Source organism: Ursus maritimus, unplaced genomic scaffold, assembly GCF_017311325.1.
Source record: "Ursus maritimus isolate PB19 unplaced genomic scaffold, ASM1731132v1 scaffold_2, whole genome shotgun sequence".
Classification (NCBI taxonomy): Eukaryota; Metazoa; Chordata; class Mammalia; order Carnivora; family Ursidae; genus Ursus; species Ursus maritimus.
In genome coordinates this window covers 88,201,780-88,218,242 of record NW_024424452.1, presented here as the reverse complement: position 1 = coordinate 88,218,242, position 16,463 = coordinate 88,201,780, and positions in this window count along the sequence as shown.

Below are 16,463 nucleotides of genomic sequence, written 5' to 3'. Positions count from 1 at the left end.
CCGCCGGCGTGCCGTCCCCGCGCCTCCCCGCCCGCTCCTTCGCCGACCCGCGCGCGCTGCCGGTGCCGGGACCGCCGAGGCTTCCTCAGGAGCCGGCTCTGGGCAGCCCTGCTCCTTTGTTGTTCCCTCGTCTGCCCTTTCTGGGGGGAGGGGGGGGCATGTGTGCGAGTTGTCTTGCCGACTGTCAGAAATTTCTTTTCCACTGTGTGGGCAGGAGGCAGATTTTTTTCCTTTTAACTGTCTTCCTTCTGTTTCATTTATTTTATTTTCTGTTTCTCCCCCTTACCTCCTCCTGCCTTCCTTTCCCCTTCCTTCTCTGGGGTGCTCCTTCGTCCCCCTTCAATTTCTCCATCTTTCCTCCCCTCTCTCTTCGTTCCCCTCCCCCCACCCTTTTAAAATAATTCAGGGATGCCTCGGGGATACTAGCACGCCCTGCCCATTCCGCCGAGCGTGGGACCCTGCGTGAATTCCAGGTAAGCCCGGGGTCTGGCCGCCGCCGGAGCCGTGGTCCCCGCCGGCGCCCGCTGCTGCCCGCTGCGCTGCGCGGTCCTCCCAGGCGGCGGGCGCGGCGCCTCGCTCCCGGCGCTGCTACCTGTTGGGGGATGATGGACGGCGGGGATTCCTAGTTTGCCCAGACCTTCTCGGAATCCGGCCGTCCGCCAGCGTTGCCTCTCCAAGCGGGGCCCTTTCCAGTCAACTTCCGTGACGATTTCCCGGGCGTGAGAAAGCCCCGTGCCGTCCGGCATTTCGGGGTGTGAGTGGTGTGCCCTTGCCAGGCGCCCGGGCGGGCGTCTCGCTCGTAGTTGCGCTCTGGCCCAGCCCGCGGCGAGGGAGGCTCGCGCGCCCCGGGAGCGCCGCCAGGCTCGGAGCAGGTGCCGGCCGCCGGGTCATAGCGAGCCTCGCGGCCGCGCGCAACCCACTCGCCAGCCCCTGGCACCCGGCGGTTTGGCGCTGGGGGGACCCCTCGAGGGGAGGGCTCGCTGAGCAGGGACTGAGCTTCCAGCGAAGTTTCTGTGACGGAAGCTGTGAGCGCCCGTGGAGGCGTCCCAGGAATGGTAGGTCGGGTGTCTGGAGGCGCGGGTCGGGAGGGTGGCGAGTGGACCCAATCTTGGGAGGGGGCTGACTGTTGGGCCCAGAGCAGGGAGGGAAGGGCGGAGAAGAAGCCAGGCTAGTTCGAGTGACTTGCTGTTTGACAGAATTTGGGTCTCCCAGTGTGAGAGTGGCTGTGCATCCTTTTCCTGGGATGGAACTCCCGGTTCTTTGGGCCTCTTTGCTTTGTGCCCTTGCCTGGGAGAGAATGATTGGAATCACTACGCCCTTCGAACCCCCTAAGATTGACGCATCCACCTCAACCCTGGGGACAGAGGTGGCAGTTTGCCCACTTGCCCAAGGTGGGGGGGCTTCTCCCTCACACTGGGTCTGTGACTATGGGGCTGCTCAGGGTGTGCAGTTGAGACTGAGTGAGTGGGCTAGTGACCAACATCTGGGAGCTTGTAATCATTCTCTGGCTCGTCCCTTTGGAGGCCGTGGTGGTGGATTCTTACCTACTCTTGGGGGGCCCAGAGCTGCCCCATGTCACAGAGACATCATCCTTAGAAGAAAGGCTGGATGAAGGGAGCCAGGACGGCTCAATCTAGACAAGCATTTTACTGAAAGAATAGGATGTTTGTGATGCTTAAATAAGAATATGGCTTAAAAAAAAAGAAAAAAGAAAAGAAAAGAAGAAGAAAAAGCATGGTTTTCTCTTCACTGACATCAGAGCCAGAGAAAAGGGGCTCTCTTTACTCAGCTGGAAATTAGGGTAGGCACCAGGGGAAAACTTCCTGTTGACAGTTCCAAGAGGAATTACTAATGGAAAATATAGAAGTTCCTGTCCCACAAATGTGTAAGTCTTGTATGATTGTGCAGCCATCTCCAGAGCCTAGAAAAAGGCAATCTTTTCTTGTTGTTTGATTCCATTATACTGTTTGTTTTTTTTTTTTTTTCCCACATGCTAAGTCTCTGGCCAACTAAGAGGTTTTATTGCTGCTGCTGCTGCTGCTGCTGTTGTTGTTGTTGTGTGTTTTTTTTTTTTTTTTACCACCTTGTAGTAATGGGTAATCATGTAATTTATTGTGCAAGCCAGGACACTTTTGACAGTGGACAGAGACATTAGTAATAGTTACATAGGGATAATGGAGGCTGTCCAGACAAGGATGAATGATTGCCCTAAGAGTGACTATATGATCAGAGGTAGGGACAGTCCATGAGGCAACATATGTTACTTTCATATCATTTGGATCTTGCATCTTCCTTCCTGTCATGTTTCTTCCTGACTCAGATCTCAAATGGACTTTATTTCAATTCTCTCTGAGAATCCAGCTCTGAATACAAATCTCTTTCCCTTGATGAACTCTTCTTTCCCCAGCTCCACCAGTCCCTCCAAAAATCCCATTCCCAGAATGGGACTTCGTGCTCTGACTGCAGGGATTACAAGCAGAGGGTGATTTACATGGAGCTGTTTCTATCCCTCTGTCTGCTTCTCAGTCATATTTATGAGCGTGGGGCTCCTGGGAGGCGGTCCGTCTGCCAGGAATTCAAGTGTGTTGATGGCAGTGTGATATACAGTGACCCTCGCAGTTACACAGTTGAGTTATTGGATTGCTGCTGTCATACCTCCTTGGCTCTCTTGCAGCTGGGGGTGAGGTGTGTGTGTCTTGGTTTAAAACTGAGAAACTCATGTTCAAGAATCGACCTATTGCAGGGAAATACCTGGCTTTACTCCCTCGCTGTGTGCAGGAGTGATGAGGATTTTTAGGGGATGTGTCTATTAGTTATACCTTCATTCCCCTGGGAGCCCCTGGGTCTGTCAGACAGCCAAGTCCCTGCAGGGCTTCAAAAATTTAGCTACCATTGATTATTATTTTCCAGATATGATACCAAGCAGTTCTTAGACTTTATCATAATTAATCCTTACCCAACCCTGTTAAGTAGGTTTCCCCATTTAATAGATAGGAAACTGAAGCTCGGAAAAATTAATAACTTGATCAAGTTCACCCAGATATTAGGGGCAGAGCTGGGATTCAAACCCAAGGCTAGTTGACTCCCTCCATGCAATGGTGCTTTGTTGTGCTGAAGTTGATGTGGTCAGTGGCTCACAGAATTAATCCCACCTGTTTGGGGTCCTGGGGGTGATGGACAATTCTAGAGTGGGGTGCGTTGGGCAGTCCACTTGTCCATCCTGCCCAAGCCTGCCCAGTTCTTGACTCATGTTGCCCCTATCCTTTCTGTCAGCATGGCCCTTTCTTGGGCTCCATGAAGTTTGTGTCTCTCATTCCCTGCCTTGCTGCTTCAACCATCACTGTAGGGGTTTCTTTCCTGGATCCTACTCCAGTGAACTCATGGTTACCTGGGGTGGTAGAATTCTTTCTTGGAAAGGCAGAGCATAGGTCACTATCAGGTTTTTAGTATCTGTCTACACCTTAGTTATTGAAGCCTATCTCTCTCAGGATCACCGTTGAGTGAGTCCAGTTGTTTCAGAGACTGACCCTGACCTGGACTTGGAGAGACCATCCGTACCCAGAAGTAATTCTAAGATTAGCAAAGGAATATTTACACAGAAATAATTCTGTAGATTGGCAAGGGAAGCTGACCGTACCCAGCTGGCAATATGTTGGCTAGGTCCCTCAGATTCTTTGTCTATGGTACAGGTGAAAATAGATCATTAAGTAGATAATCGCAGACATTGTTTCCACCTGTTCATCATTCCTATTTACCCTGTAGCACCATAATCAGCCAGACCAAGAACAGCAGCATGCCTAGAGGGAAGGAGGGCATTATCAGGTGGGTTGGGGTAGATAAAAGAGCATTGCCCTGGAAGACTTGACTTCTAGCCCTGGCTCAGCCCCATTAAGTAGCCGTGTGGCCTGGGCAAGTCATTCACTTCCCTGGGCCTCTTTTACCTTATCTGAAAATGGAGTTTGGGCAGATGCTTCCCAGGTGTGTCCCAGTTTGGCAGTGTAAGATCTCACAGCTCAGGGTGGCCTTGTTATCTGTGTTCTGCAAATCCTAGGCAGAGCCTTCCTCTCTTCCCTTCTTTTGGTGAAGCTAGGGGGACACCTGGGGCTGACGGATAGACATTAGATGGAGGGGCCATGAAAGAGGCATCCTGGGGAGCAGTGACTACTCTTGCCTCTGTGCCCAGTTTGTGACTGGAAGAATGAAGTGCTTTATCTGGCCAGGGGAGGAGAGCTTTTGCTCCTGCTTTGTGTTACCTTGCATCCCCAAAAAGTGACAGAGAATCGAGAAGAGCAGCAAATACAATACTCTGCTAAACAACATCTACAATAAGCCCTGAAAGTTGAGTTAAGCTCTGGAGGAGGGGTGGGGATGGGAGGTGGGACAGTGGGAGAAGGTGGTCTACAAAAAATGGGGGGGCACAGTCTTTATTCTCATGACACTTACAGTGTGATGGGGAGCCTGGATCTAGGCCATTGGACGAAATATACACGTGACAAATTGTGAACCCATCTGGAACCAAAATGCTCATTATAAAACTATTTGCTGTAGTAGAGAGTTGGTTATGTGTACATCAGGCACCTTCAGGTGGAAGCACAGGTGCTTGGTACCTTTCTCATTGTCACCTGAAAAACTTCCACTAGGGGTTTAATCTTCATCTCTTCTGACATGAGGATTCTAAAGTGTTCTGCTGCCTGCTTACATGCATGAATGTGGAGGAATTGCAGTGAATGAGATTCTACAACAGAATTGGGCTTTACTAAGGAAAAGGCCTTCCTGTTTATATGGTTCTTATGGTATTATTTGGAAAGATTCATCATGTGGAATCACAGAGCCTCTGTAACTACATTGATCACACTTGAATAAAAAAATTCCCCCTTAAAAATGCTGGCCTGGGATTAGGGTTAAGAGAGAATGCCCTAGATTATCAATATGGGGTTAGTGTTGGCAGCAGCAGCTGCGTGGGCATTGGCGAAGGGCAGAGAACTGGGGAGCAGCAGGAGGAAGATGTGATGCTGTCTTGGGTGCAGGCCAGGCACCGAAAGCCGTGGCAGGGCAGCAAGTCTATCTCCATGGGTTTTTATACAATTTCTAACCGGGGTAACAGAATCTAGGGCTACACGGATGGGTACCCTTTTCAATGGTGGAAGTATCACTGTTGTTGCAAAAATGCACCTCAATGTCCAGGTAGTTCTTTGTGTCTTGTGTGCTACAGAGGTAGTGTGTGTTTGTACTTCTCTTGTATATCTTTTGGGGTTCCCCCCTTTCTCATGAACTACATGTATACGTGGGCTTTTTCTAGGTGGAGTGGGAAAAGAAAGATGAAAATGACATGGTTCTCATCTCAAATAATTGGTTTCTAGCTCTCAGTACAGTCCTTTGAAGACGTCTTTATTTCTTTTACCAAAGTATATGTTGTCTGACTGGGACGTCATGGATCTGGTCTAGCCCCGGTCCTTACTGGCTGCAGACCACAGACAAACCACTTAACCCCCTGGGCCTCAGCTGTGTTATCAATACACAGGCCCAGGACCCTATCTTACAGAGCAGGGTTCTGGAGCCTGTGGTGGCTTGAGATTCCTTCCCATTTTAAGAGCGATGACTGTTCCATGATTTTGTCTCATGCCTTTCTCCCCCTCCCTTTGTTCCTTGTCTTTCCCTCTTACCGTGTCATACAATAGAATTTTTTTCCCCGTTTTCTCTATTTACTGAACAAGAATTTTATTCTTTTTCCTTAATTTGAAAAGTGGTGAAGAACATTTTATATTTCTGCTGAAAAGAAAGTAAATTGAATCTCTCTTGACTTATTTGGTTCTTGATTGATGTTTTCTTGAGTATAATGATCCTCAATACAGACAGAGTTCCATGCCTTCTTTAGAGAAGGGATTTGCAATGACAGGTGAACACATATCCAACAACCTGCTTCTCTCTCTGTTGCATCTTAGACTCTGGGTTAATGAGCTGTTCAGCGCTGAAGTCTGAGTTCTGGGTACATCTGCTTCTGTACCCAGACAAGGAAAGTCAGCCTGCCAACCTCAGAACCTGGGCAGTGGCCCAGAGCAGTCCCCAAGGTGTGTGGAGGAGGAGTCTGGGCTGGGGAGTAAAGCCCCAGATGTAACCCTCAGCTCTGTTCCTCAGTGGGAAAATCAAAGCCTCTCCCTGCTTGTCCCCTCCTTCACTTCTCCTTTCCCACCCTCTCTCCCCATTGTCCTTCCTTCTGCAAATGATTTACCCGGAGTGCCTGTTCTGGGCCGGGCAGTGATTTGGGTGCTGGGAATATGGCAGTGCACAAGCTCCTACTTTGGTGAAATTTTTATTCTATTGCAGGGAGAGAGAGGGAGACAATAAATAGACAGGTAAATTTATATAAAAAATGACTGTGATAAATGTCACTCAGGAAATTAGTATAGGGTGACGTGGTGGTGACTGGGTAGCTCTTGAGATTGGGATGTTAGGGAAGACTTCTGAGGAGGTAATAGTTAAGTGGAAGATCAGAATGGCAAAAAAAAAAAAAAAAAGAAATAAGATCCATATCACCAATTCTCTATGGCCATTATGAGGAACAAGTACAGTTGCACAAAAAAGTGTTTTGTAGACTATAAAATAAATGCAGTGCATTTTATATCCCATTAGGCAAAATTCCTTGAGGGCGGGCATTGTGATTAATATTTGCGATCTCAGTACCTAGCATGGTAGTAGATGTGGGTTGAAAAAAATTAGGTTTATAAAATTGGGAGTTCACAGGGGATTTTTAAGAAGTAAAATAAGATGGTGTCTATAGCAGGACTTTGTTAAAAGAATATTCCTTTCACTCTTGCCACTACTAGGCAGATTTCTATACACATTACCCTGTGGAGAGTGGAGAAGCTCTCAGAGAAGGGCATCACTAGGGCAGAGAGGGACGGATGGGATGGGAAATACCGAACAAGTAGACTTCCCGAGGAAATTCCATATTGCTTTTCTTGCTTTTCGGGGTCTTCTTGACCCAGCGCAGAGGCTGACATCTCTGAAATTGGGAAGAGGTGCTATAGGCTCGCTCCTGCCCTCCATATCTGGGGGGGAAGGCTTCCTTTCCCACACTTGTGCAGCCTTTGCCTTCCTCCAGCTCTGGAGCCGGGCTCATCAGGTGCCCAGAAGACATCAGTCCATTCTGCTGACTGTTGACTGTGACTCTCTCGACCAGCTCCCCTCCCTGCCACCCTGAGGGTTGAGTCAATGTAGCCCACCTACTGCACCCAGTGAGTCACGGCTTTTCAAACACCCAGGTATGAATCACTCAACTTGTAGCCCTTGAGATGTCTTGGGTGACAGCTGAGGGAGAAGACTGTGTGTCTGTCCCTGTCCCTCACCTTGCTGTTGCTTTATCACACTCCTGCACTTAGAACCTGGAGCTCTAATCCCACAGCCCATCTCTAGGGCCACGAGACAAGTTGTTGGAGAACGTGGGGTATTCACTCACATGGTAGGGGTCCTTCAGGGAGAACACACTGTCCCGAAGTGTGGTTCCTGGACCAGCAGCATCAGTATCATCCTGGACATTCTGAATCAGAAACTCGGGTTGGGGGAAACTTTCCAGGTGAGTCTGATGCATGTTAGAGTTTGAGAACCTCTGTTAGAGGCATAGATGAAGGGATATACCAGAAACATGGTATAATTTACATCTACTCAGGATGTAGGAATTGTTATTCTTGTTTTATTTTTTAAAAGTTTTTATTTTTTTATTAGAGCGAGTGAGAGAGCAAGAGAGCGAGCAGGGTGGGGCACAGGGTAAAGGAACAGAGGGAGAGGGACAAGCAGACTCTGCGCTGAGTGGGGAGCCTGACACGAAGCTTTATCTTAGGACTCTGAGATCATGACCTGAGCCGAAATTAAGAGTCGGATGCATAACTGGCTGAGCTGCCCAGAGTCCTCGGGAATTGTTACTCTTGTTTTATAGGAGCAAGCAAAAGCCTTCAGAATCCAAGATCACAGGAGGTGGTGGAGCCCAGATTGACTCCAAAGCCAGAATTACTATGAGGTTGAGACACTTACTTAAAATACAGATTTTTCTGGAGACTTCTATTACGAACCATTAACACCTTAGTGCTCATTGCTTTATTTTCCATTTACAATAGACTTCTGAGAAGAGATCTGGAGCAAGCCAGGTGTCAGTGGTATTTCCTGGGTGATTTCACTGCTTGGTCATTTGGCCTCGGATTAGCTCTGGCTGGATTCCTCTTCCAGATGGGATCTGAGGGACTGCTCCTTGAATGTAGGTGCCTCCTCGTCTCAACCCTGGCCCTTTCCACTTCTTATGGTGCACACTCTCCCAGAGATTTCCTCCCTTCCCTTTCTTCAGCCATCACTCGTATAGTGATGCCCTCTAAATTTGTTTCCCAACCCAAGATTGTCTCTTGAGTTTCAGCATTTCCCTCTGACTACTGGACATTTCTACTTCATCACTTTACAGTATCTCAAACTTACCTCGTCCAGATCTTGTCTTCTGCTTGCGTCACGTTTGTTATTGTTTCATTGGCTAAAGCAAGTCACAGGGCCAAGCTCAGATGCGGTGTGCAAAGCTCCTCCAAGAAGCAGACACTGAGATGGGATTAAATGTGCAAAGACTTTATTAGGCGAAATACCTATGAAAGGTAATGGGGAGGGAGCCAGGAAAGGCTGGAAGAGCTACCAGGGCATCATACAAATCTGACCCTGAGTGATAGATAGATGGAAAGAAGGTTGGGTGCAAGGGTCCCAGCCTGCTGTCCAATCTAAGGATGCTTAGCAAGGCTGTTGGGAAGCCCTTGGACCAAAGTCAGCCATCAGATGCGTTTCATGTCTCCCAGGAGTGGGCCTGCCTTAATGTGCCTGCCCTGCTCCCTCTGTGCAAATGCAGCTACAGATTTCAGAGCCTAAAGCTGGGGCTCTTGTTAAATTAAGTGCTCTGTAGTTGCATGTCTGCCAGGCACATTCTTAAGGCTGCTGCAGGGCCATTACTCAGTTTTTCATATGTTTCAGATTTACACTTGTCGCTCAGACCCTCCTTGTAAGCTCTAGACCTCTATATCCAACAGCTTTCTTAATTTCTCCACTTGGCTGTCTCAGAGGTGTCTCAAACTTATGACCAGACTCAACTCTTGATCTCTATCACAAAATGCTTCTCCTCCAGCTTTCTTTGTCTTGGTGAATGGTGCCTTCCTCCACCCAGTAGTCCAGGGGTCACTGTTGATGCTTGCACCTCTCTGCACCCTTAGGCAAGCCATTATGAAATCTTGCCAGGCTAAGTGAGTACTGCTTGACCCTGTGCTCTTCTCTACTCCCACTGCCACCACCTAGACCAAGCCATCATCATCTCTTACTTAGATAGCCGTAACAGCCTCCTAACTGATCTCTCTGCCTCCTGTCTGGTCCCCATTACAGCTCTATGCTCTATCTGGTATCTCACATATTGTTGAAAAATAAACATGATCAGGCCATGATCAGCTTGAAATCCAAGATCTTAGTGATGACCTCTGTGCCATGCATGTTCTAGCTCTCTACTTTCTTCAACTCCTACATCTTTCTCTTGTGACCACACTGGACTCCTTTAGAATGTGCCAAGCTCTTTCTCACCACAGGGCCTTTGTATATGCTGTTCCCTCTCTCTGTAATTCTTCTAACGTCTAACTCCCCAGTTACCTGGTGAATACCTACTCATCATTCCATTCTCAGTTTGATGTCATTTCTTCAGTGAGACCTTCCCAGACAACCATCTTCCCTGACAGTCTAGTTTGGGCTCTTCCATTGCACTCTTTTATAGTATCCTACACTTTTATAGAACTCACCCCACTTTATGGGTGTATGTTTAGTATCTGTGTCACCAAGGCAGAAAGTTTCTTGAGGATTGGGCCCAGGTCCCTCTTGTCCACTGCTGTGCCCCAGAGCTCAGCACAGTTCTGGCACATAGCAGTAGCTCAGTAACTGTTGGTTGAATGGATACAGGTCCGAGGGAGGAAGGAGGTAGGGGAGGCTGGATCTTGTGGTGATTCACTCCTCCCTGTCCCTGGTTCAGGGTTGGGAAGCACCTGGGCTACCCAGGAGGAATTGAATGCTCTGATTTTAGATGTGAGCTCCTTTAAGGGAGGATTATGTCAGAACTCAGCACTGTTTCTCCCTGCACCCTGCTTGCTTTCCTCCTTCATCCTCCACTCTCTCCCCTGCCCTTTCACGACTAGACTGAGGATGCTTCTATGCTGAACAACCAGCAATGGGAAAGTGCTGATCAGCTGTCTGGGATGGCCCAGTGAAGCTGGGGTCCATTTCTTAGCCCACCCTTGGACCTGTGATGCTCTCCTAGTCCTAGGTCTGCTTGTGCCTCCAACTTCCTCTGGCTTTTACCTACCATTTCTCTCTACCATGGTCACCTCTTCCTAGCCCTCTATCTTCCCCTCCTCTCTGCCTGTGTCCCGTTCATTATGGCTGAAACTAAAGGCCGAAGCATCTCCAAAATGTCAAGATAGGAGTTAGTCATCTTGCTGCGAGGCTGGCCACCCAGGGAGTGAGCAGAGCAGAGTGCTGCCTGGTCAGGTGAACTTGGAGGCAGGTGCCTAGGGAACCAGGCATACACAGCCTGTGTGTAATATGTGGCTGCAATAGCTCTGTCCCCAGCTGCTGTCATGCTCTCTTCCCTGTGCGGTGGGGGCAAGGCTTGCTGGCATCCTAGAATTGTTGCTAAAACTCTGTTGCTGAAACATAAAGCTGCCCAGTCCCTGTGAAAGGTTTTCCTAGTGGGTGGGTGAGTCCAGAGAGGTGTCAGACAAGCAATAGCCAAGCAGATGGGGACTGGGTTCTGTGGTAGAGGACTTAGATCACCAAACCTGGGGTCAGGCGGCTGTCAGGGTTCTGACTCTCCCATTCATTCCTACGTGGCTCTGCACAAGTGACTTATTATCTCTGAATCTCAGCTTCCTTGAATGTGTGTAGGAGTCGTACCTACCCCATGGGATTTGTGTGGGGTTTGAGTCAGTATAAGCAATTAACAGATATTAGCTAGAGATTATTGAGACTTGTTTTGGGTCAGGGGATGGTGCTGAACTCTCTGGGGAGGGGAGAGAAGGCCCACTGGCGGGGAGGTCTGACTGGGCACTGCCATAGTGCACTTAAGTGGGCCCCCCTCTTAACCTGCTGTCCTGCAGCGTCTCAGAGCCAGTAAACGCTGACTAAATGAGCATATAAAATATTTGAGGGAGGCAGCCAGTGTGGGTTGCTTTGGATCTCATCCTGTTAGGCATGGCTTTTGTAGGCACGTAAAGTTGTGAGGGTTTGGGGGATGCTCATTTGTGAAGGCCGTTTAAACCATTAAGACAAACACAGTACAATTAAGAAAAAAATACAGATTGTGCCCCCATTTTATTCCTTCACTCTGCTTTTTAGTTTTCACAGAAAAAATTTCAGAGCCCAAATATGAAGTGCCAATGAAATAATTTGCCTTGTAAACTGTAGGGGTTGAAAAATATGTATAATGTCAGCAGTTATGTGGGAAATAGCTCCTGATAATTTTGCTATTTTGTTCAGAGGCAGAGGGTGCTTGAGGTTTGCATTGCTGTCAGCCTGCCATTGAAGAGTTGCAATTGAAAATTGAAGAATTTTAATTTTTGTTTTCACTGATACTGAAACAGTCTTCTATTTTGAGGGGTAGGAGGCTTTGAGGGAGCCCAGGCAGATGTACTTATACTCTAGACCTCACCCCAAATCCTGTACATCAAAAATTATTTAACCTCCAGTACAGTGATTTTTACGCTTTGGAGTCATAGAATCCTTTGAAAATTTGATGAAGACTGTGGACTCAACCTGGTGAAACGCACATCCCAAATACTCATATAATACTAGGGGACCCGAGAACCGCATGAAGCACATCCTACTTGGAGCTTGGGTGGATCACCGCATGTTGAGACTATTCTTAGCATCATGAATCAGCCACAAGGGGACTGGGCAGAGCTCAGAGGACAGAGATGCCAGGTGGAGAGGCAGATCTGGGGCTTGCCCTCGCGAGAGCTTCTGGTGTGCAGGACTCCTGCAGAGACGTTTCCTTCCTCAGCATGCAAACTCGCCCTCCCTGAGGATACCTCCGGCACCTCACTGGGCCAAGGGGCTCCCTTCTGCAACTGTGGGCCCTGACGCCATCCAGAAGGCTGGCTGTGGGTCAGCTCAGCCCATGGAAAGGGATCTATAGCGACATAGCGGAGGGAGGTCTGGAGGGTAGGTGACATCATTTCTCAGCCCCCTCCAACATGATCTCTGTAAAAAGTCTGTGGAAGGGGCTTCTCCTTGGGCCTCAGCCTTTGCTCTCATCACTTCCCTTCCTAAAATGCCCTGGCCTCTCCTCTCTGACCGTCTTCCAGAGTCTCACCTCATCTGGGAAGCATTTGGCATCTCTCCCAGGTCCCCCCCTTCCATCACTGCATCATTATGGCCCTCCCATCCTCTGTGCTACGTGCTCCCATACTTCTTGTCTTTTTTGGTTACTTTTGGCTGTAGGACTTGGCTGCGCAGTGAGAGGGCAGATTCTCAAGGTCAGACACTACACCTTCTGCCTGGCTACCTGGAGGCTCAGAGTGGGAAGTTTAAGAAGACACCAAATATGTTATTTAGGAGAGCAGCCAGGAGAAGCCAAGAGCTCCCATGACAGCTGCAGGGGCTGTGAAGGGCGAGTCTGCTGGAGATGATTGTGTTTTTAAAACTCCTCTTTCCTCCCCCAGGAAGGGCTCCATTTCTTTTCTCAATGCAGTATGGTTCTTCCAAAGAGGTGCTTATACTTGTTGGGTCCATATTCTCTCACTTTATTTTCTCCTTTTCTTCTTCTTCCTCCTTCTCCTCCTCCTTCTTCTTCTTCTTCTTTTTTGAAATAAAGTATAATTAGCATACAGTGTTTATTAGTTTCAGGTGTACAATATAGTGATTCAACAATTCTATATAATTCTCTGCTCATTACAATACGTGTATTCTCTTCTTTTGAAATTAGCTTTTAATTGTGGAAAATTTCAAACATATACTGAAGTAGAGAGAATAGTATAATGAACCCTCAAAGTCACCATTCAGCTTCAATAATTATTGATTCCTGACTAATTTTTTTTCACCCCAATCTCCCTAGTTTACCTTCCCACTGGGTTATTTTGAAGCAAATATTTAGGTACCAGTGTCCAAAAGATAATGGACTAGAAAAATAACCATAATAGCATTATTATACTCCTTCAAAATAATAATAATTTCTTAATATCTCCAGGTATCTGGTTGGTATTTAAATTTCCTCTATTGTATCTTTTTTTTGTTTGTTTTTTTAGCAGTTTGTTTGAATCAGAATTCCAATAAAGGCCACACATTACATTTGATTGAAATGTTTCTTTAGTCAGAATCTGTAGGTTTCTTCCCCTGCTTTGTTTTTGGCCTTAGAATTTATTGGTTGATGAAACTTGGTTGTTTTTTCTGTAGATTTTCCCATACTCTGGATTTGGCTGGTTCCATCTCCATTGTGTTGTTGAATGTTTTTGTTCCCTGGATTTCCTAAGAACTGGTACTTAGTTCCATCTGATTCAGATTTGATTTTCTGTTGTTTTGCAGGTGGACTTCCTGGGGGAGTGGTGTGTACTTCCATCAGAGACACATACTGTCTGGCTGTTTCTCTTATGACATTAGCAGCCACCAAGGATCATTACCTAGATTAGGGTTGGCAGACTTTCTCTATGAAGGCCAGACAGTAAATCTTTTAGTCTGTGGGCCATGCGGTCTCTATCACAGCTTCTCAAAACTGCCGCCATGGCGTAGCAGTAGCCATGGCCAATGCGTACATGAACGGGCATGGGTGAGTTCCAATAAAACTTTATACACAGAAACCGCAGGCCAGATATAGCGCAGCGTCCATGGTTTGCTGACCCCTGTCTGGATTGTTTGTTTCATGAGGGGCTTGCAAGATGTTGAGACTCTAATCCTGTCATTCCTTCTTCATTTATTAGTTGGAGTACCTTATAAAGAGAGATTTTCTCTGCACTCTTTGTCTCCCTCTGTTCTTTTTGACCCTTCTTTAATGAGGCTCCCCTTTGTCCCTACACCACCAAAATTGTTCTGAGATCAGCAGTGACCATCCTCTTACTACATCCAGTGGTTAATTTTCAGTTCTCATCTGGAGATACTTGACCTAACAGCAGTGTCTGACATAGCTGATTACTCCTTCTTTCTTGAAATGCTTCACTTGGCATTCAGGATGTATGTCTTCTCCCAGTGTTCTTTCCATGTTATTGGTCTTTCCTTTTCACTGGCTTTGTTAATTTTTCTTCATCAGCCAACCTTGAGTGTTGGATATCCTTGGCTCAGTCCTCAGACCTCTTCTTTATCTATAATCTCTCATCCAGGACCCTCTCTGCAGATGGCTTCTAAATATGTAAACATATAGCTACACACATATATATTAAATATCATATTTAATAGGATGTTAAACATATAGCTCTAGCCTGGCCTTCTCTCTGAATGTTACATCCAGTTGCCCATGAAACATTACCCCATGGATGTTTAAAGAGGCATGCCAGACCTTACTTGTTCAACTATGAATTCTTGACCGTCATCATAAAACCTGCTCCTTCTTCAGTCTTCTCTGTCTCAGTTAATGACTCCACCCTTCCAATAGCTTCAGCCAAAAAAAATATGAGCATCACCCTTGATATCCCTCTTTCACTCCCAACATCCAGTCTGTCAACACATCCACTTGGCTCAGTTGTCAAATATGTCCACTTCTCACCAAGCTATCAACCTGATTCAAGCTATTGTCACCCCTTCCAGGACTGTTGCAATGGGCTGCCACTAACAGGGTGGTCAGGTGTTCATGCTTCTCTACTTGGAGTGAATTCTCATCATGGCAGCTCTAGAGACCTTTTGAAAACTCTATCAGTATATCTCATTCTTCTGCTCAAAACCTTCTAGTGGCTTCCCATCTCATTAAGTGTAGAAGCCCAAATCCTTAAAATGGTCTACAGAACCTGACAGGGTCTGAAAGCCATTGCTGCCTCTTACCTCCCTGACCTCCTGTTTTGTAACTCTTCATATATCTCTGTGCTCCAATCACACAAGCTCCTGATACGCTAGGCACACTCTTTGTCTCTGGCTCCTTGCATTTGCTGTTTCCTCTGCTTGGGATGCTCTTCTGCAGATATTAACATGACTTGTCCCTTACCACCTTCAGGTCTTTGCTGGACTGTCACCTTATCAGTGAGGTCTTCCCTAAGTTATCCCCCCAACCCTGGCACTCCAGGAAAGAAGAAAGTCAGGATCTCCAGCAAAGAGATGTTGGGCTGTTTTTCTCTGAGACCTTTAGAGAAGTGACTGGCTGAGACAGTGTAGTAGTTTCTCCCTGTACATTCTTTTCCTCAGCCCTGACTAGGCCCTGCAGTTACAGTCTGGACTGCAGATGAAGTTTCAAGACTGAAAGTCCTGCCTCTCTTTCTCTCTCCATGCAGTACACCCCAGAAAGAGAATTTTCCCCTTTCCTTAAAAAATAAACTTTTAGAATCCTCTGGGTTGCTGGACTAGCTGTGGTTCCCAGAGCTTGGGGCTGATGTAGAGGTACCCTCTTTGGATTCACAGCCAGCCTTGGGGTGTTTTCTTCTAGGTCTTCACTCATGAATTCTGTTTCAATGTTTTATTCCAAGGCCTAGATCCTGGAGCTTATGCTAGCCAGAAAAAGTTTGTGGCAGCCCCTTCTAAGGGACTTTCTGCCTTTTTCTCTGTCTTCCGGGAATGATCGTGCCTTGGTTCCTCTTCATTCATCTATGCGAAAATCGTGTCTGTCATTTTGAATTTGAGTCCGCACTGGACATATGGAGGCTTCTGGTCCCTGCTGTGGGGAATTTGGATGATGTCATGAAGCAGATACGTCTGCAAGGCTGATACCCTGGAGCCTTTCCCCAGCCAAGCTGCTCATAGTCCAGTCCTTGGCCGTCACCTTATAGCATCACAGACTCTGAACCAGATGGGCCATAGTAGTCACCTAGTTTAACCCTCTGAATCTCTTCTGCAATGTGTCTGAGAAGTAGCTACTCAGACTATGCACTACTTTTAAAAATAGCCCATTCTATTTTCAGATAGGTCTAATCATTAGAAAACAATTTAGACCTTCAACCTAATTGAATCTCCTGTTTACCTTCTTGAAGGATACTACCATAATGATTCTTTCAACTCTTATTCCTAAAGTGAGGGCTTGAGTGAAGATAGAATCAGTTAAGATCCCATTTACTCAGTGGTGAGGCTCTTAAAGGCAGGAACCTACCCTATTGATCTCTGTACTCCCAGTACTTGGCACTGTGCCTGAATATAATAGGTACTCAATAAATATTTGTTAAAGATAATAGTGAGGAACCACACTGCTTATGAAACACTTACATTGTAGCAGGTACTACTCTAAGCCCTTTAAGGTCCTCAGACCAACCCAACATAGTAGGTAGTGCTACTATTACAATTTTATG